This window comes from Lemur catta, chromosome 3 (genome assembly GCF_020740605.2).
Source record: "Lemur catta isolate mLemCat1 chromosome 3, mLemCat1.pri, whole genome shotgun sequence".
Taxonomy (NCBI): domain Eukaryota; kingdom Metazoa; phylum Chordata; class Mammalia; order Primates; family Lemuridae; genus Lemur; species Lemur catta.
The window spans coordinates 83,275,039-83,296,935 of record NC_059130.1 but is presented as its reverse complement, the minus strand read 5'-3'; the positions used below and the strand labels follow the sequence as shown (position 1 = coordinate 83,296,935).

At 39.0% G+C, this 21,897-nt stretch overlaps 1 protein-coding gene across 2 annotated transcripts in view; it reads right to left on the bottom strand.

The window, feature by feature from the left end:
• Window positions 1-581, bottom strand: part of DAB1 (DAB adaptor protein 1) — a 394,543-nt gene extending 393,962 nt beyond the window's left edge. The window contains exon 1 of one of the 2 annotated variants that reach the window (XM_045546433.1): window positions 455-581. The gene's annotated coding sequence lies outside the window, so the exon portion shown is untranslated. Of the gene's footprint in view, window positions 1-25; window positions 152-454 lie in introns of those variants that run through there. The other variant, XM_045546434.1, reaches the window with a different exon arrangement.
• Window positions 582-21,897: the final 21,316 nt, after the last annotated feature.

The window sequence follows — 21,897 nt, the reverse complement described above, 5'->3', positions numbered from 1 at the left end:
GCCCCCGCCTCGCGGTGCCGCTCACCTGCTCGCTCTCCGGCCGCCGCTGCCTGGCCGCCCGCGGCGCGCCCCTCGCCCGGGCCTCGCGCTTCCCGCTGCCGCCGGGGCGCTCTCCGCGCCGCCTGAGCGCGCTCCGACAGCTTAGCCGAGTCGCGGTGGCGACGAGGAGCAGGAAGAGCGAGCGCGCGAGCGAGCGGGGGCGCCGCGGATCGCAGTCGCGCCTCTGGAGCCCCTAAGCTCACTCCCCATCCCGGCGTGGAAGGGGGAGAGCCGAGCCGAGAGCATGGGGTCCCCGCCCCGGCTGCGCCCGCGGGGAGGGGTGAGGGACAGGAGGGGTTCACAAAGTAGCCAGTGTTTTCGCCACCATCACCGCCGCCTCCACCAGCCCCGCCCGGCCTGTCGCGTTTTTCTCTAGGGTCTACTCTTTTATCCAAGCCTCTAAACCTACGCGTACCCAAATAGAGTGCCAGTGGGCGAGACCAAGAGGGGAGGTTCCGCGAGGGCGTGTGGCCCCCGCGCCCTTTGCAGGAGGGGGCGCTCGCTCCCAGCTGCTACGGCGGCTCGCGGCTTCCGTCTTAACTGAGGTTCCCCAGGCAAAGTTGGGCCGGGGAAGGGAACGGGCTTCCACGAGTCACGTTTTCATTAGTCCCAGGGAGCTACCCGTGCCTCGGAGGGTGTGCAGACCCCCTGCTAACTGCGGCTTACTCCTCCCACCCCCGGTTCTTAGAATGCCTGGAAGTAGACAATCCCAGGAGCGGCGCGGGAGAAGGTTCCCGCGAGTACACCATCAATCGCACCCTACATAGCGTCCTCGCTTACAAAGATCCTAGGAAAACCGAATCGCAGAAAATACTGCGTCAGTCTGAAAAGTCTTCGACCTGAGACTGGATTCAGCTCCAGTCAATGCCTGTTGTGCGGCACACCTGTGTCCGGAGGCCTGCCTGCAGCTGCTGTGAATCCAATCAAGGGCTGCCCTGCTGGAGCTGTGCAGAACAGGAAAGAAAGAGGCAGGCAACAGTTCCTTAAGAAGTTTATTTTTATTCTTTTTAGGGGCCACGCTCCTGTCTTCCAGCTGTGTAATAATAAAGCTAATGTAGTGGATTTGTATTTTGTTTTTTGGTTTTTTTTTTTTTTTCTGGTAGCTTCTATCACTCACCCATGAAAATTTAATGAAGCATTTAGAGTTGTTACCTCCAGAGGCAATGGGCTAAAAATATTTAGCCTAATGCACTCCTTGTGGAGCCAATAGGTCCATGGCTGGTACATACGAAGTCATCAAGAGACCCTCCCTTTCTCTACGAAATTCACGACCCATTAAACTTATTCTGTAATAACAGCTTCTGTACAAATGGAGGCCTGAGCAAACGGAGGTTGTCATGCGCCTCCTGAAAAGATAGCAATTTACATAGAGACAAGAAAAATTTGTGAGGTCACTGGCAGGATGCAATCTTGGGAGAAAAGTTGATCAGAGGAAACTCCCAGCAAGGTGGGAGGGAGGTCCCATCCCTGATATTACTTAGTTTCTATCTACCTCTGGGTGTGACCAGAGAATCTAACGGTGGGGACCAGGGAAACTGGCTCAAGTCTCTCCAACTCTCCCAAAGTTCTAGAAAGTGGAAAAAGTTGCTACGAAACGCACTTCTGCACTCTGTGTAAGAAGTTCAGGCTCACCAGGCAACTCAATTAAGATGAATAAAACACTGTTTCCCTCATCTATAAAGGCACACCTGGGGAGTCTGAACTAAATACCAAGAAAACAGGAACAAATCTCAGAGGTCATATCTGAAATAGGGGGAGGGAGTGTAGAAAACTGTTTTGCACTTCAGGTGGCTGGACAAATGTCAAGCCTTAGGTGATGGAATAAAGGTTCAACTTTTCATTGACTCCACCAAAAACACTCCAAAGTTTCTCAGTGCTTTGAGGACAGGCTTGAAACGCCAAAACCATTTGCATTTTAAGACCCTGCATGTAAGGGCAGCTTTCACCTTCACCTGCCTTCCACCTGTTCTGTTTCTGCTTGACATTATGGTTACAGACTTTGAAGGGAATTCAGGATGCTGAGTTGGCAGAGTAATAGACATGTAAGAGGCTCATGTAAAAATCTACCTCTATTCAGTGTTGGACAAAGTCTACCATAGAAACTGGGCAAATTCTCATGAAATCCAATAGGGCAACAAGCACAACTGTTCCCAACTCTGGGCAGGAAGAAAGCATAATATGTAGATTCTAACTACACACAAACTACCCACCTAGGACCTAATGGTCTTCTGGGTTAAGCTAAACTAAATCTTAAGAAAATATTTTAACTTATTGTACTAAACATGTCATGAAACAACTCTGCTAAAAGTTAGGATTTTTTTCTTTTGCTCTTTTTTAAATAACAATGTCATTTGTATTAATTGTGGTATAAGAAAAAAATCAATAAACATTACTTTATCATCTACTCTGAGAAACATCAAAGTAATAACAACAAAGATGTCTATATTTTTTGTTATGTTCCAGGTACAGTCTGGGTACTTTCCATGTATTAACTCATTTAACCTATACAGCAGCCCAGTGAGATAGCTACTCTTACTGTAATAGGATCTGATGGGGCTGATTCATCCTTGAGAAGTTATTACCTCTCTGTATTTCAAAATCCTCAGCTCCACAAGGGTGATGGGTAATACCTTCACCTTCATAGATTAGCTTCATGAGATTGCTGTGAGCCTTAAATGAGATAATACGTTGAATGTGGGTGGCACTGAATAAATCAATGAATAAAAGAAACATTGGTTCTCTTCCAAGAATAATTCAGAAATAGTTCATTCTATAATAATTCAATAAGCATTTATGGAGTCCATTCTGTATATCAGGCACTGTGCTAGGCATTGGGAACAATGGTGATAAATCAGAAACAGATTCTGCCTTTGAGGAGCTCAGAGTTAACTGAATTAAAGACATGGGCATGAATAGCATGCAGACAGGCAAAAAGGAGTTTTATCAAATTTCACACATTCATAACAATGCACGTGATCCTCAAGATACTCAAACAGGCAGCCTATGTAAGTGCTGTTTGAAGCTGGCCCATGATCGCAATCAAAACAAAATGCCAGCAATCATAAGTCCTGCTAGTAAGAACCACTCCTCCAGAGAAAGGAAGGCAAAGTAGCCCAGTTTGTGTATTATATAATATTTAAAATTCTGTTTATTCCTACAATTGTTTCAAATATACCTCTCATTAGATGCAATGTAATAAAGCGAGTTTGTGTTACAAGCTGTGAAGTTTTCCTTTTTCTAGCTTCTGTTGACAGACATTAGGTTGATTTCATATCTTGCCTATTGTGGATAATGCTGCAATAAACATGGGTGTACAGATATTTCTTTGAGATAATAATTTTATTTCCTTTGGATATATACCCTGAAGTAGGATCACTGGAACATAAGGTAGTTCTAGTTTTATTTTATTTTTTTGAAGAACCACCATATTGCTTTCCATAATGGCTGTGCCAATTTACAATCCCACCAACAGTGTGCAGAGGTTTCCTTATCTCTGCACCCTGGCCAACACTTGTTATCTTTGTCTTTTTGATAACAGCCCTTCTAACAGGTGCAAGGTGATATCTCATTGTGATTTTCATTGCATATCCCTGATGATTAGTGATATTGAGCACTTGTTCATATACCTGCAGGTCATTTGTATGTCTCCTTTTAAAAAAAATATCTGTTTAGGTCCTTTGCCCATTTTTAAATCAGGTTATTTGTCTGTATTTTTGCTATTGAGTTATATGAGTTCCTTATATGTTTTGGATACTAACCCCTTACCAGATATATGGTTTGCAAATATTTTCTCCCATTCCATAGGTTACCTTTTCATTTTGTTGATTGTTTCCTCTGCTATGAAGAGGCTTTTAGTTTGATGTGGTCCCACTTGGCTTTTGTTGCCTGTGATTTTGGTGTCTTGTCAAAAAAATCATTGCCAAGACTAGTGCCAAGGAGTTTTCCCCTGTGTTTTTTTTTTTCTAGGATTCTCATAGTTTCAGATTGTACATTTAAGTGTTTAGTCCATTTTGAATTGATTTTTGTGGTATAGTGTAAGATAAGACTCCAATTTCATTCTTTTGCATGTGGATATCCAGATTTGCCAACATGACTTATTGAAGAGACTATCCTTTCCCCTTTGTATTCTTGGTGCCTTTGCTGAAGATCAGTTGACTGTATATGTGTAGATTTATTTCTGGGCTCTCTATTCTGTTCCATTGATCTATGTATCAGTTATTATGTACCTATGATAACTATAGCTTTGTCATATACTTTGAAATCAGGTAGTGTGATGCCTCTGGGTTTCTTCTTTTTTCTAAAGATTGCTTTAAGTATTTAGTCTTTTGAGATTCCATATGAATTTAAGAAATATTTTTCTATTTCTTTGAATAATGTCATTAGAATCTTATAGGGATTGTACTAAATCTGTAGGTTGCTTTGGGTAGTGGACACTTTAATAATATTAATTTTTCCAATCCATGAACATGGGATAGCTTTCTATTTATTTGTATCTTGTTCAATTTCTTTCAGTGTTTTATAGTTTTCAGTGTACAGATTTTTCCCATCCTTAGTTAAACTTATTCCCAAGTATTTTATTCTTTTTGATGCTATTCTTAATGGAATTAGAGTCTTCAAAGACAAATTATTACATAGCCACTATTTATTAGTCTGTAGGGCTTGAACATGCCAGGAATATGGTAATATATATACATAAAGCTCTCAGACTAATACAATTTTTAATAATGTGCAGTAGGAACACACCTACCAAGCTTATTAGAGTCATTATATGCTCAAAATATACTAACAGATAGAATGCAAAAAATTTCAAAGGTTAAACACAAAGGTATATATAATCCTCTCACTATCCCTCTTCATTCAAGTTCGTATTCATATTCAGATTCTGTATTTTAAGAAGAAAGTTATATTCTTTATTCAAAAAATATGTTTACTGATTGCTTACTTTATACTAGGCACAATGTTAGGCATTGGCAGAGAAAGAAAACTAAAAAGAAACAAATAAAAAAAAAAACTTACCCTCAAACAACTCATAGCCAAGTGAAGGAAACACATCATTCTATCACACTGAGACAAACACTGTGATACTGCCAAGTACAGGGTGCTAAGGGAGCATCAAATAGGGCATTTAACCCAGGGTAGCAGGTTAAGAGGACTTCGTGAAGGAAGTTATATCATCCTGGAGGATAACTGGGTAATCAGGTGAAGCAGGAAAAGATTTTCAAGCAAAAAAATAGAGAGAGAGAGAGAGAGAACGTAAAAGTGGCATAGAAGAGATTCCTCTCTGGAGGTGGCTGTAGTTGACTTTAGAGAAACAAACATGAACAAATTACAAAAAGTCTTATTTACCATGTTCAGGGCTTTGGAATTTAGTGAGAAAATAAAGGGATCCACTTAAAACAAAAACATAGCAGAAAACAATTACTTTACAAATCTTACATTAACTTCATTTCAAATACTTGTATGCCCTGGACAAAAGTAAAATTACCAATTGCTGATTTTCTTCTGAAATAAAAACAAACAAAAAAAGCAAATGAAAAAAATATTTCTGTATGGTATCATCAAAACAGAACATTCCTTTTTTCGATGCTGGCCTTGCTTGATTCCAGCGAAAGGTTGTGTGGCAGCATTGCTAAACTTGACTCTGGTTTACAATAGCTATAAATAGCATTCCTTTCATTTGTCGGGGGGGGGGGGGGGGGGGGGGGGGGGGGGTGGCTGAAGGAGAACAGCAATACTGGCAATCGTATTTATGCCACCAATCTGCTTTTTTTTTTTTTTAGGTAAATACACAGTAGAAATAAAGTGGAGAGCTAAAGTGATTGTCAAAGGGCTCTTATGTTCCAATACAAACCCCTAATTTTTTTCACTCATAAAGTGAAGCTTAAGGTGATGTTAGTGCCTGAAAATAGGAGTAGACTAAAAGCCGTTAGAAAATGGCAGAGTTTCTGATGCCTGCAGAGTATCAGAAGCACAGGAGAACCGGCATGACATAGCTGCCACATATTGTGGCCTCTGTGTTAAAGGTATGACAGATAGTGGTGTTTGCCTTTCTGGGGCCATTCCTCCTTCTTCTGAAACAACCTCTAGATTTTGGTGGGGAACCATTCCCCCACCCAATAATTTTTTTCTTTTATTTGGTTTTGGCAGACCTGAACCCTCCCCCCAGCTCCAGGGACAGACAGGTGACTCAGTGAAACACATTTCTTGACCACAATTCAGGGCTGGTCAAATGGGTAAACTGTGTATCAGAAGATGAAGCAACTGGGAAAAATGCTTTTTCTTTATTACTGGACTAGAAACTGGAAAGTTCTTAAGCCTACAGCTATAAAAACCCATTCCATGATAAAAGGATTCGGAAAAAAGAAGGTAACAGAAAAGAAAAAAGGTCTAAGGGTTTGGAAAATAGAAACTTATGAGGACATTGTTGAAGGATTTTGGTTTATCTGTGCTTGAAGCCAACTACCATCTCCTCCCAGGTTTTTCTGTTATATGAGCCAACATAGCCCCTCTATTATTAATACTTAAGGCAATTTGAGTTACTGGGGTATTTTTTTCACTTTCAGCCAAAAGAATTCTGTCTAAATATACCAGGTATTGTATTATACACTTTTTATACATTATCCAATTTAATACTTAGAGCATTTCAGAAAGGTATTTATATATATTTATACTTGGCCTGTTCTAAGAAGAGCATGAACTTACATTTTATAGGTTAGAAATAAACTCAGAGAGGTTAAGTTATTTACCCAAAGCCACACAGCTAGCCAGATAGTTGAAAAATGGAAACTTAAAATGCCATTTATAATAGCATAACACAAAATACTTAGAAATAGATTGAACAGAATTTGTGCAAAGTTTCAGCACAACAACTTACAAAATGTTGATGAAAATAATTAGAGAAGATCCAAATAAATGGAGAGGCATACCACATTCATGGTTTGGAAAACTCAATATTGATAAAATGTTGCTTTCCCCCAAATTGAAGTATACATTTAGCACAATCCCAATAAAAATCCTAGTATACTTTTTCAAGAAATTTACAAGCTAATTCTATAACATATATGGCAATGCAAAGGGACATGGATTAGCCAAAACAGTCCTGAGAAAGAAGAGCAAAGTTAGAGAACCTATCCTACCTGATTTCAAGAGTTACTATAAAGCTACAGTAATCAGGACAGTATGGTATTGGCATTAAATAGAGATAAATTGGCCAATAGAATAGAATAGAAAATCCAGAAATAAACCAACACACATATAATCACTTGATTTTTTTCCCAAAGGTGACAATGCAGTTCATTGAGGAAAGGAAAGTCTTTAAAACATGGTACTGAAACAACTGAATAAACATTTGGAAAAAAAAAAAAATCTCAAGCTCTTCCTCACACCATATATAGAACAAAATGTAATAGCTAAAATGGTAGGAGTTCTAGAAGAGAACCTTAAAGAATGTCTTAATGATTTGGAAGTATGCATAAGTTTCTTAGAAAGGACACAAAAATCACTGAGCACAAAAAAATTGATAAATTGGACTTTATCACAATATAAAACTTTTGCTGATTAAAAGAAAATATTAAGAAAAGAAATGGCAAACCACAAACTTGGAGAAAATATTCACAATACATATATCTGACAAATGACTTCAATCTAGAAAATATAAGGAAATTGTACTAATTAATAGCAGAAAGACAAACAACCTAAATAAAATGGGCAGAAAACTTGAATAGACAGTTCAAAAAAAAGATATATAAATGGGCACATGAAAAGGTATACAACGTCATTGAGCATAGGAATATGCAAATAAAACTGTAATGAGATACCACTTCACACCCACTGAAATAGCTAAAATTTAAACATCACCTGACAACATCACCTCATAATTGGTGAGGATGTGGAGCTTCCATACATTGCTGGTGACAGTGCAAAGTCATGTCACCCTTTGGAAAACTATCTGGCACTTTATTATCAAGTTAAACATATACCTACTCTATGAGTACTTGCAGGTATTCTACTGTTAGGTATTTACCCAAGAGAAATAAAACAAGGACATTCTCTCTCTCTCTCACTTTCTCTCTCTCTCTCTCTCTCTGTAACACACACACATGAAAGTTCATTGCAGCTTTATTCATAATAGGTCAAACTGGAAACAGTCCAAATGTCTACGCACAGTAAAATGGATAAACAAATGTAGAATATTCACACAGTGGAATACTACTAAACAAGAAATAAAGTATACTACCAACATATGCGGCAGTATGGATGAATCTTAAAAAATATGTTGAGTGACAGAAAAGAAGTCAGAGCCCAAAGAGGACATTATTATGATTCCATCTATATGAGCATCAAGAACAAGCAAACGAAATATGCAATGACAAAAATTAAAATAGTAGTTGTCTCAGTAGAGGATGGTTGCCTGGAAAGGGATGTGAGGAAATTCCTAGGATAACGAAATATACTCTATCTTTAATGTAGTGTTGATTATATAGGCAAATATGGTCATGCATCGCTTAATGACAAGGATACATTCTGAGAAATGCATTGTTAGGTGATTTCATCATTGTGAGAACATCAGAGAGTACTTACACAAACCCAGATGGTGTAGCCTACTACACACCTAGGCTATCTAGTATAACCTATTGCTCCTAGGCTATGAATCTGTACAGCACATTATTGTGCTGAACACTGTAGGCCAGAGGTCCCCAACCTTTTGGGCACCGGGGACTGGTTTCATGGAAGACAATTTTTCCACGGATTGGGGTGAGTGGTGGAGCTCTGTGGCCCTGGGTTTGGGTTGGGAACCACAGCTGTAGGCGACTGTAACACAATAGTAAGGGTTTGTATATCTAAACACAACTCAACATAGAAAAGGTATAGTAAAAATACACTATAAAAGATTAAAAATGATACACCTGTATAGGGCACTTAACGCAAATGGAGCTTGCAGGACTGGAAGTGGCTCTGGGTACATCAGTGCATGAGTGGGGAGTGAATATGAAGGCCTAGGGCATTCCTGAGCACCACTGTGGATTTTATAACCACCTAGGCCACGCTGTGTTTATAACACATTTTTCTGTCTTCAATAATAAATTAACCTTAGCTTAATATAACTTTTAAAATTTTTCAATAAAACTTTTTGATTCTTATAATACTTAGCTTAAAACACAAACATGTACAGCTGTACACTTTCTCTATATCTTTATTCTATAAGCTTTTTTCCATTTTTAACTTTTTTTTTTTTATTCTTTAAACTTTTTTGTTAAAAACAAAGACACAAACACACACATTAGCCTAGGCCTACACCGCGTCAGGAACCTCAGTATCACTGTCTTCCACCTCCATATCTCGTCCCACTAGAAGGTCTTCAGGGCAGTAAGGCATAGACACACATGGAGCTGTTATCTCCTCTAACAATGCCTTCTTCTAGAACACCTCCTGAAAGACCTGCCTGAGGCTATTTTACAGTTAACTTTTTTTTTATAAGCAGAAGAAGTACACTCCAAAATAATGATTAAACGTATAGTGAATACATAAATCAGGAACAGTTATTATCATTATCAAATATTATGTGCTGTACATAAGTGTATGTGCTATACTTTTATAGGGCTGACAGCTCAGTAGGTTTGTTTATACCAGCATCACCACAGACATAGGAGTAACGCATTGCCCTATGACATACAATGGCTATGACAACGTCACTAGGCAACAGGAATTTTTCAGCTCCCTTACACCCTTATAATACCACCATTGTTTGACTGATCAAACTACTCTTAAGATCTGCTTATTTCAATATATGTCTATTTTACCTTAGTTTTAAGAGTTTTACAAAAAGCAGGCACCAGAGAAAGTGGAGCAGCTGACCAGGCCCATAACCTTTGTGGGCATTACTCTATTACGGCTCCACCCAGATGTTTGTGCTAATAGTGCAAGTCCTGAATAAAATGTTATACTTTCCGTATAAAGAGTGCTCTGTGTTGTGCATGGCACTGCCATAGCAATACACATGTTAAAAATATCCTTTAAAATATATTAATGCAAGAATGGTTAGACCAAGAAGAGGCATAGGCCAGTGATGAAGTGTGTGTGATCAGAAGGTAGAGAATTTCCTGGTATACGAGTTAATCAACTAGAGGTTGGATGATGGCTTGGTAGGAGTTGCATAAAGAAATTCAAGCTTCAAGTGGTGAAAGTGAATGGAGAAAGAGGTCTTGAGCAATAAGACTTTTAAGTTCTCTTTCCAAACCCCGATATGCCTTGAATAGTTCTTATCCAAAAGCTCTGAAGCCAGAGTCACATTTCAAATGATTTTCTTCTCTTCTGTCTCCCCAAAGCCAACAAAGAGGTCACAACTCTCTACGGAAAGTATAGGTTTCAGGGTTGATTTGTATGAAAACCTCACAAAGAAAAAGCCACCACTCTTTCCTCGAAACACATGGATGCAAATCACACTTTATAAAATATTTTTTTAAATAAAAAAGAATGTAATTGCTCATTGAATTGTAATATGAATGCAAATTAACTTACTGTAATTATACTGTGCAATTTTCTACTTTAAAAACTTAGAAAATGGAAGAGACCTGATAAGTAATTTGAACTGTAATTCTTCATTGTGTTCCTTCATTATGCAATGGTTACCATAAGCAATTTGCTGTTTTAATGTAAAATGTTTTGAGTTCATACCTTTACATTGGCAGAACTCAAATGAGACCATTCAATATGTACATATACCCATCCCCCCCACAAGTGCACTATAGAAATAATCAAGATAAAATTAATACAGCACAAGGGAATTGTGAAGGATTCTTAATATATTTTCATTTTGGAAACTTCATCATATTGTCTTTTTATCCCATGCTCTCAATATGTTTTAAACAATCAGGGAGTTCCTAAACAAATAGGAGTCGGATAATCAGCATTCATGGCTTAATGGCAAGACTCTGGCATAGATGTAAAGAAAATGGGCTCTAGTCACAGCTTTACCACTAATTAATTGTGCGACCTTCCCCATTCGGCCCTCATTTCCCTCATCTGAAAATTATAAGGTTGGGCTAGGTGATTTCCAGCTTCCATCCCAGCCCCTACGGATTGTTCTGTAGTCACCCTTTGCTTTGCATTGTTTAAGCAACATGAGTGACAGGAAATGAATTTATTATTTAGAATTAATGACCATCTGAATGAACTGCAAACCCTTTCAGTTCAGTCATTCATTGCATAAGAATATCTAGCACAAAGATCATCTGAGATGATGCAAATGTAAAAAAAATAATAATTACCCGTTTTCATGCTCATAATAATTTGCACGTAGTTTCTTCAATGTGGACCCTGTTAACTGCAGGGCATTGACACAGACAGCTGGGAATGTCATTAAGTGCACAGTGCAGTGGAGAGTGGGGAAGACCTGGAATCCTGCAACTTCGGTTTGGTCTTTCCTGTGACCAATAACCATACGAGGCCTTGGGAACTTCATCTTCCCCAATGGTGTGAGGATTAAGCACACGACGAATGGAAAGGCATTTGGTCACTTATATTTGTAAATGTCTAAAGCTCTGAAGAAGGTGCCACTGGTATCACTATTTCCCAGCAAGAAGAAGAAGAAAAGTTAAATAACTTGCTCAGGGTCACAACTTGTGACACTTGTGTGTCCTGCCTATCCAGGGGGAATAGTAACATCCCTTCATCTTCTGAATAACATTTAGTTAATTTTTTTTTCTCTTGACATATACGAATTTTGTAGAAAAAGGGAACTATTTCTAACTTTGCACAACTAACGGTACCATGAACCTCCATTTCCTCAGCTGTGAAATGGAAATAAAAGCACCTATGCTTCTACATACATAGGATATTCTTCAGTTCCTCTTTACTTTAGCATTCAACCCACGCATCCATCGCCACCCCATTTCTCCCTGCCTGAAAACCTCAATTCACGTCTGGGGAAGTTAATGATTTCTCAGAGGCTGACTCCACCCTGGGCTCTGGATTGGACCCATGACATGAGGTACATCAGCCAACGCATTCCATCTCCTTGGCCACAGGGGTTGATTCAGGGGTTGGCAGAGAATTTAACCTTGTCCAATTAGACTGAGTCTCAGCACTTCTGCTGGAAATAATGAGACAAAAATGCCTTCTTTGCCAGATTTGAATGAGGAAGAATGTAAATAGCATGGAGCCCAGAAAGCAACAGCTTAGGCTCTGAGAGGGAACAGGTCTTAAGATAAAGCTGGCCCCAAGGAAGTTAACGCAGAGAGACCAAAAGAAATCATGTCCCTGTCACATCACTGAGTCATTGCCTAAGGACAGCATTACCTTAACAATAATTTGAGTGAATATATCCCTTTTATCATTTAAACCAGCATTAGTTGTAGTTTTTGCAACTTTCTACCAAAGCTATGCCATCAACTCAGTAAAGAGGTTTTAAAGATGTAATGAAGTCATGAATGAGAAATTGTAAGGGGCTCCAAAAGCATAAGGTTTAATAATGGTGATTATAATAACAACGACAATGATCATGGAGGGGGAGGGAGAAATGAGTGCCTTTCTGCAAACATGGCACTGGAATTTCATATGGATCAGACGTTTTCTTCAGTGAAAAGCAAAATGTCCCCAATTCATCTTGTATCTTTCTTCAGCAGCAAACTCTTCCATACCCCTGACCAAACCACACCAGACCACAGATCTTTTCCTGACCACATCTTCTACTTGTTTGCCTCCACTCCTTCATTATGCTCTTTCCTTCTCCATAATTATTTTTCCTTATTCCCACTTATTGACATTCTTCCCAATCTGCAAAACCTGGTTTAAACGAAACCTCCTCTGATCATTCTTTCTTCTTTGCTTCCTTTATCTGTTGTGCCTACTTTATCTGCAATGCCTGCCATTTTTTCACATGTCTGGATCCCCCACTGAAATGGTAATCTCTTAAAGTAGATGCTAAGCTCCTTATAAACTGCAGAGAGACGAGCTGCATGCAACATCTGCAACTGCACTGATGTCCGGGGTGAATCAGCTGATGTGGTCATAATTCCACCTTGAGCAGTCATCAATCAAAAGTACATGAGGGGTACCTTAGGGAGAGATGTGGACTCCTTGCAATTGGGAATACCCAGACCACAATCCAGGTGGAGCTTGTGAAGAAAGACAGGTGAGTGCTGATAAAGTAAAGAAGAAAGAAATGAAGGAAGAAAGGAAGGGGGGAAGAAAAAAAGGAGGGAGGAAGGAGTATGGTTTAGGGAATGTTATCAAGATGCTAAGGCAAAATTCTCCATAGCTCTTGTCTATCATCCTATGCTCTAGGGAAATAAGACATGGTCAGAGGGTCCTGTTAGACATTGCTCTTCTCCAAGGGTTATCTGCAGGATAATTAGAAGTATAGAGCCTCTCTTATATGTGTCCCAGTTAGCAGTATTATTGTATGTTTATACATATAGAAAAAAGCATCAATAATGATTGAGTATACAATTTAAAACTATAGCCTAATTTCTAATCTACACACGCCCCTCTGAAACTATGGGGGTATGAATTTGGGTACACTCTTTAACTCTCAGCAAATAATAATGGGGGTAATAATATCTACAAAATGGGGATAATAATAGCTGACTTCAGTGTCTATTTTAATTATTAAATCAAATAATATTTGTAAAGATTTGTAATACTACTTGGTATATAATATAATAAATAATAAATCAGTAGCTGTCAGTGATAGAGATTTCAATAACAATCATTAATTTGCAAATGGATTTCTCTCTTTGATTCACTCGGCTGTCTCTAGAAAACTGACCCTTAGGATAACAAGCACCCATATTTCAAAGTAAAGCCATGAAAAAGTTAGGCAACACTGCTGACAATCCTGGTATTCCAACTTCCTAAAATCATGACATTAGCTGTGCTAGATAAGCGTTAAGACATTGATACTCATTGTATTGGAGCGAGTGTCTTTTCCCTACAATCAATAGTTGCTAATCATAAAATTTCCTGTGTGTGCAAACATTTACTAGGGTAGCATATTGTAGCAGATTAGATTCAAGGTTATTCCTATGAAGATATTATTCTCAGGCTCTTCATTTCTCGTATGTTTTCCTGAGAGAAAGGGCAGAGTGAGAGAGCTGGCATGCCCAGAAGTGTCAATGACCCCGGGCCTTACCCATGGAGGAGTGCAAATGACAATGTGAGTGTCATTTGCCACACGTGTGTCAAAGGAAACTATTTTAGAAACTGCTAATGCAGGTGATCAGAAATTATCGAAGGGTTTTGAACATTTGAGAGACACATAAAATTTCTGTAGTAGACACATCATTCTGATAGCAGAAAGAAGGTTTTGGAATGTATCCAGCCCACCCTTACTTCAGGGATTTCCTTCCACTCTTTCTCCCACTACCTGGGCAGCACACTCCTACCCAACCAGCACTACCCACAAGCCCTGAGAATAGAAGAGCTTAAAATCTTGTGTATTCATTTTAAAATTCAATTAAACAAGTCTATCATGGGTACATAATGTTACTTCCAGAAATAAGCTAACATGTCCTTCCAAATTCTAAAAAAAGGACACAATCATTGGGAATCGTCCATATCTGGATTTACTCAATCATAATGTTTAGGCAGTTTAGGGACATATGAGTCTGTAGTTCCTGGTTGTGTGGCATGATCTGAGATGGTCTTACCTGGTTCTCATGGGTTTGCAGTAGGGAGGCCCAGGTTGTAGGAAAGATTGAGATACTACTATAAACAAAGGGCCATAATAAACAGGGGCGTTACAAAGAGATGTTGTTGGAAACACAAATATTCACACGTGTCTTTCTCTTCAAGGGGTTCTCCTTGCTCCCTGAATATGCCATGCACTTTCATATCTCCGGATGCTTTTCCTTATCCCTGTCCTTCTGTATGAAATGCCCTTCTCTGCCATTTTACCTAATTATTAATAACATTATTCAAAGCCAAACTCAAATGTAGCTTCTTTGGCACTCTACCAACCCTATTCCAACTCTGTTCTTCCAGGCACTATCATTTTGCTCTGTCATCTGTACTACTTAATTACAAGAATCACCCTGTCACGGTCATTTCTGAAATACCTGTCCTCTGACAGACTGGAAGGCATCCTTGGAGCCTCCCTCTGCCTCCTTGCCCTATAGCAGTCGTTGTGAATTACCAGGCCATGTGAAACCTACCTCCAACGTGGAACTCAAACCCATTCCCTTTCATCATCTCTCTTGCCATCAGCCTGGACCAAGCCACAGCCATCTCTTGCCTAGCTTAGAATGGTCTCCCCACACTCCTCCCACAGCTGCCCCCAGGCCCCAGCCCCTACATAGTCATGATGCTCAGCTTCGATGTCACTTGCTCAGAGAGGTCTGACCTGACCCCTGTCCTCAGCGAGGTCCCTTTGCTATAATCTTTCAAAGCAGCCCATGATTTCCTTTCATAGACATAATTATAGTTTATAACTATGTATTTATAACTATATACAAAGTATACTTATATTTTATAATTATGTCTTGGCTTAATGTTTATTTTCCCCGATAGACTATAGGTTCCATGAGGACAAAGGAATGTTTATGTTTGCTTGTTGTTATTGTGCTTGTTTGGTCACTATTGTGAGTTGAATGATGGTGCCTCAAAATATATCTTCATGTCCTAATCCCTGGAATCTGTGAATGTTACCTTATTTAGAAAAAGAGTCTTTGCAGACCTCATTAAGTTACGATCTTAAGATGAGGAGATAATCCTGGATTATACAGGTGTGCCTTAAATTCAAATACAAGTGTCCTTAAAAGACTCACCAGAGAGACACAGAGAAGAGGAGGTGGCATACAGGCAGAGACTGGAGTGATGTCACCACAAGACAAAGAACTTTTCCTCTGGAAGAGGAAAGGGATGGGTTCTCTCCCAGAGCTTTCAGGAGAAGCACAGCTGTGCCAACACCTTGATTTTGGAATTCTGTCTTACAGGACTATGAGAGAATAAATATCTGTTGTTTTATGTCACCAAGTTTGTGGTGATTCGTTACAGCAGCCTTGGAATCTAATACTGTCACCTATATATTCCTAGGGCTGGTCAGTAATGAGCTGTTGAATGAATGAACAAATAAATGAGTGTTCATTGAAGAAAAGTCATACAGATTCACCATTATACATCAGAATTTACCACAATGAGTAGAAAACAGTAGGTGCTCAAATTATTTCTCAACTTGTATTAAACTGGAGGTCATTTGACAAAAATATAGGCATATAATGTTTTTAGAGAAGACATATGGAAAGGCAACTTCAAGATTAAAGTAGGCAAACTCCTTCCCTTGTAAATGAGAACAGTAGAATTGAGAAAGGTTATCTGACTAACCAAAGGTCTCACAGAAAGCCCAAGCTGCAGAACATTGCATTTTATTCATATAATTCCCATACCAGCAACTACTAGGGCATCTTCCCCAAGTACAATCACGCTAATCATTCTAATTAAAATCATCTGCTGTGTTGCTGCTCTCTATAGTCTCTAGCACTCATTGTCATTAAACTAGTTAGTATGTGTAGGTCTGCACTGATAATGAAATAAATATTGAACCAAATCCCAAGAATTGTAAGATAAAAACTTTATCCATTCAAATTCCAAGGAATCCAAGAGGGAATATCAACATGAGATAGACATTTACTATATTACATTTTACTTGATTTAATTATGATTTCATTTCTGGTATTCAAATATTTAAGCAGCTTATCAGGTATCATCTCTTCATTTAAGAATTTACCCCCAAATATATGAAAATGGATAGAATCAACCAACTCACTTCAGAACTAAAGCCTTTCCCACTAATTTCTGACTTAGGGATAACTCCACTTGAGGAGTCTCTAATAATTGTGGTTTAGGTTTAATGCTTTCCTGCATATTACACGGTGCATGGCAGAAAACACAGCATCTGTTTCCATTGGTACAAAAGGAGTTTCTTGAATCAATATTTCTTTCCTTCTTCTTTCTCTGTATGGGAATGAACAGTATAGCTCCGGGAATCAGAATATCTGATTTCACCTGTCTAATTTTATAATTTTAGGCAAGTCACTTGACCAGTTTGCCACTCACCCATCTACTTATTCAGAAATTCAAACATGAATTTAATAAGTATTCATTCCAACCTACCTCATCTGCTTACAGAACTCATGTTCTTTTTGTCATTGTGTCCCCAGTAGTTCCACCTTCAGCATAGATGCACCATTAACCTATATTAATACTTGTCTATAAAATGGACTATATGATAATTGCTAAAATTTGCCATATTATTTCCTTTAAATTTATTACATATGACTACATTTGGATAATCCAGTTGTAGCTGGAGGAATTCAGAAGGTCATTTAGCCAAGTTCCCAGCTGTAGATCAATGTTTAATTACCCACACCCATGTAAGCTTACCCATTCTATCCTTAAGTATCCTCGGGAACGGTGCACTCAAATTGCCCTTAGAACCTATTTCTCTGAACAACTATGTCCAGTTCTATTTATGAAGTCCACATTTTTATCATTCATATGTTCATTTATCAAAAAAATTTCCCGAGTGCCTTCCGCGGGAATGAGACACTGTGCTAGGCAAGGGTAATAAAGAAATGAAAGACTAGTTCTGTTCTGAGCAACTCACAGAATAATGGGAGAGAAAAACAGACAGTTTTGCAAAATAATGTCCCGAGTACTAAAATAGAGATAGCTACTGAGTGCTTTGAATACCTGCCCCTTAAAGGCAGATATGGGGCTGGGACAGCGCTCAGCAAGTCAAGAGAAGGAGCCTCTGTGAGCCTATTGGAACCAAGGTCACCCCTTAGCCACTGGACCACTGTACTTCACTAGTCAGTAGAGTCTCTCCAACCAATTCCTTTCAAGTGACACTGGTCACCCTGTTAAAATTCTCAAAGAAATTCCAAGGAGAGAAATCCTGTGAAGATTTATCTCTCTCTGAGCAACCATGAGGCTACTGCCCAGAGGAGATAAAACCACGTACCTTTATTTGTGCTCACATTTGCACTCTGTGTCTGCCTCAATCTATTTCATTCATTTTTTGAAGATTTACTCCTTCTATGGGCTTGTTTCCAGAATGGTCAATGAAGATCCAGAGTCCCAGAGAAAAATATGATATGATGGTTATATAATGTGAAACCCAAATCTGATTATACCATGCCCTTAATTAAAATCACATCCTGGCTCCCCAGTGCCTACAGGATACAACCCAGTCCCTTTAATCCGGCTCACGCGCGCTCCGTGGTGAGTCCTTCCTCCCTCTGTGGCAGTGTCTCTTATCAAGATCCCCTCACGCATCAGAGGCCGGCCAGGCAGAGCCCCTCTGGGCTGTGGGCAGGGGACAGTCACTGAGGGCTCTTAGTGGAGAATTGATAAGATGTGATCTTCATTTTAGGGTTCTTGTTCTACATTCCCTGAATGAAGCAACTCTGGCAGGAAAATCCATATATAACTCAACTTGCTTCCTCACAACCCTCTGGAATGAGGCATGCCATAAACAAGTAAGCAAAGAAGAAAGACGGGAAATAAGGAACTAGTGTTCCTATAACCCTTCCCTAAACATATAACACAACAAAGGAGTCCCAGTGTATTTCCTATACTTTTGTAAAAATGTCAGTCTAAAGGTTTGCAGACAGCCTCCTCGAGTCACCACAGTGATTATTCTCATTAATTATTCTCAGATAACTGGGAATCTCAACAAATCTTAAATTTCCCAATAACCTAATCGTTTGTAAAAATAGAAATCTCTATGTTCCATCCAGTGTGGTCAGGTGCATGAGGGTGCATATGTGAATCATGGTAAGTGCTCAGGTGTTGTCATACTGTTCTGCACCCATTTATGAAGTGTGCCTTGAATTCAGATATTGATTTTATTTTTATGTCCTTTGTGAAAAAAAAAATACAAAGCATAAAGCACTTAAACCAGTTAAGCAACTATACCAACTACTCTTCCCGACTGGCAATAAGCTAGTTACATGAAAAAATAACCCTCCAGCAACTTCAAGAGTTAGATTCAAAATAATTCAATCTGTAACTAACAATATTTGAGTGTTATTATTAATAAATATATTGAAGAAATAATTACCAGATTTGTCTCCTTTGATGTATTTATTAATTCAATAAGTATTTGTTCAGCGTCTTTTAGACATGACAAATAGCAAACTGTTGGCCAAGACATTGCCCTTGCCTTCAAGAAGCAGAGTATGCCCATTTATTTTGAGGTCTCACTAGCATGAAATAAAAACCAAAACAGGACACAATTTTATCTGCCCTATTCCTTCATGCTGTCAAACCAACCCCTACACATACGCACACACAACTACACCACTGATAACATTGATTAAGAATAGGCCTCGCACTGTGATCAACCTCAGTACTAAATCACCTTTTCTCATCTATTTTTGTGCTCCAAATGTTGGTTATGTCTTTATTTTCCCAAATCTGACCTTAAGGCTCATTTTTCCATAGTCACACTGTTTTCTCTGTGTTCAGCTTGTGACATGGATTTTGATTCCTCCTGAGCAACGTCACTTCAACTTGTCTTGGATAAACATTTCACTCCATCTGATCTGGGGTTCAAAGCCTATGTGTCAGGAGAGGAGGGACAACTCACCCCCCCCCACCACAGTACAACATGCTCCCATCTAATAGCCCACATTTCAAAGGAGAAATGTATAAATCTAAGAAATATGGTAGAACATGAAACACAAATCAGGAGTCTACTTGTTCTGTGGCATTTTAAAAATCACACACATAGTCCATTTAAAGTAGTGACTAAAAACAAAGGGACTGGATGTGTGTTGTCTTAGGATACCACCTCATCAGTTGCCACCACATCAGCTGGAGTCCCCATTCCCTTCTTTATCATTTTAGTCTCTTTTTGACCTAATTTCATAGGTGATTCCCAGGCAGATGGTACATTATTCAGGTGCCTTTTGAGACCTTTTTCCAGTTTTACCCATGACTGGGAAACTCTTCTTGAATATGTCACTTAGTGTCTATTTTTTTAACTAAGTTTATGAAAATGTGGCATTTGTTAGATTGGTTTTATTGATTCTAGAATTAGAGTGTTAAATATATGACAGGCTCTCTATACCATCGCTGGTGATATAATAGCAAGGCAGCTGTGATCCCTTCCCGGAGAAAGCTTACTATCTGGTTGTAAAAGACATTTTACATATTAGGTTCCTAGATGTATCCCAGATTGTATTTCACTAGGGGCTTTTAGAAGAGGCCCCTAAAACAATATTCTTAAAGCTTTTTATGCTTCTGAAATTCTCTTAGTAGGGCACAAAGCCTTGCGATTATTGAACTGAAAGCTAATGATTGTAATGTGAAAGACTATAGGAGAGAACCATACCGGCTTGAATTCACACTACAGTGAACGACTGACACTGGATATGATTTTATGAATGAAGCTCTTGATGAGGGAGGGGAAAGAGGAGGACACACTGAACTCTGAATCAGGGGACTCGTGGTAGACAGAAACTTGATGTTACGGGAAAAGAAATTGTCCACTGAACAATTTAGCTTACAGTGGGCCCTTTGCAGTATCATTTGCTAAAAAGACTAGTTGGTCTGGAATGGGAATTCTGGGTTCTTGTGTGGGCTTGGCTCTACTCCTTCATTGTGCAGCTCTGAATAAGTCACCTAATCTCTTAAAGAGAGAATTGAATTACTTGTTTATAAAAAGGGTAACAAATCCTGCCCTACTCCCTCACAAATGTGTAAGCAAGACAGTGTTATTGATTATAATCTACACGAATGCAAGGTTAACGAGGCAGAGCCACTGTTATACCATGGTGAATACCTCAAATTATCCTCAAAACATGAGCGAAACACGTGTAATCTAGGGAACTGATTTAAAATTAATTATACACACATAAATCTTTGTTGATCCAATTACAAATGTTCTAATCTCAATCTTTTAAAACAATGAACTTCAAACTTACTTAAAGGTATGCTTTCAGGTGACAATGAACAGATGATTCCTGTACGTCCTTCAAAAGAGTTATTGTGTCACAGAGCTTATCTCACACTTGTGAGATGAATGTGTTCCAGTAGGATCGGCTGGTTTCTGTTATCTAATCATCCTGTAGTTAACACATGTGATAGACATTTCACATAAAATACCTTTTATGCTTTGAAAATAGTTATGTTTTCTGAAGAAGGTTGTTTCTTGTTTCATGATAGCCATGATTTAATTGCAGGTCATGAAACTCAATGGGCTTGTTAAGTCCTTCATGCCAGCAGGTGTTACATGGCTCCTCCTCGCTATGGATGTGTCAGCTCATTCTAGGACCCAGACCCCACCAGGATCACCAGCTTTGACATGCCCCTGTGTTTGCCCCACATCAGTAACTCTCCCCACGTGCCCTCTTGTCTTTAGCTCCGGGAGTCCTTGCTGTGAGGTTGACTTACTGAGGTTCAAAGAAGTTAATCTTCTGCCCACAGACAGATGGAAAAAGGTGAGCCTTTAAGACTTGAACTTAGGTTTCTAAGACACCAAAGCCCACGCTTTTTTTTTTCTATCACATCCTGCTGGTCTGTAAAGCATCCGATTTCTCCACAGTGAGAACTCCTTTTAGTGGGAGAAACCTGGGTTATAGTATTTTATTAAAAATAATTACCTGTGTTAAAAGATGTTTTGTGATGTGTAGGACAAAGAGGGCTATTTAAATTGAAATCATTTTCCTAGTATCCGAGATCTCTAAATCTCATGCACATTAAGTTTGAATTAACACTAACAAGGGTCTAACAGCTTTGATGCTGTGTTCTTAGATAATTAAATTCTTAGAAAATCATTCCACATTTGAGGGAGAAGCGAAGGACACAGAGAGTTCAGTCTTAATTCAAAGTCACTTACACATTGTTACCTGCTGT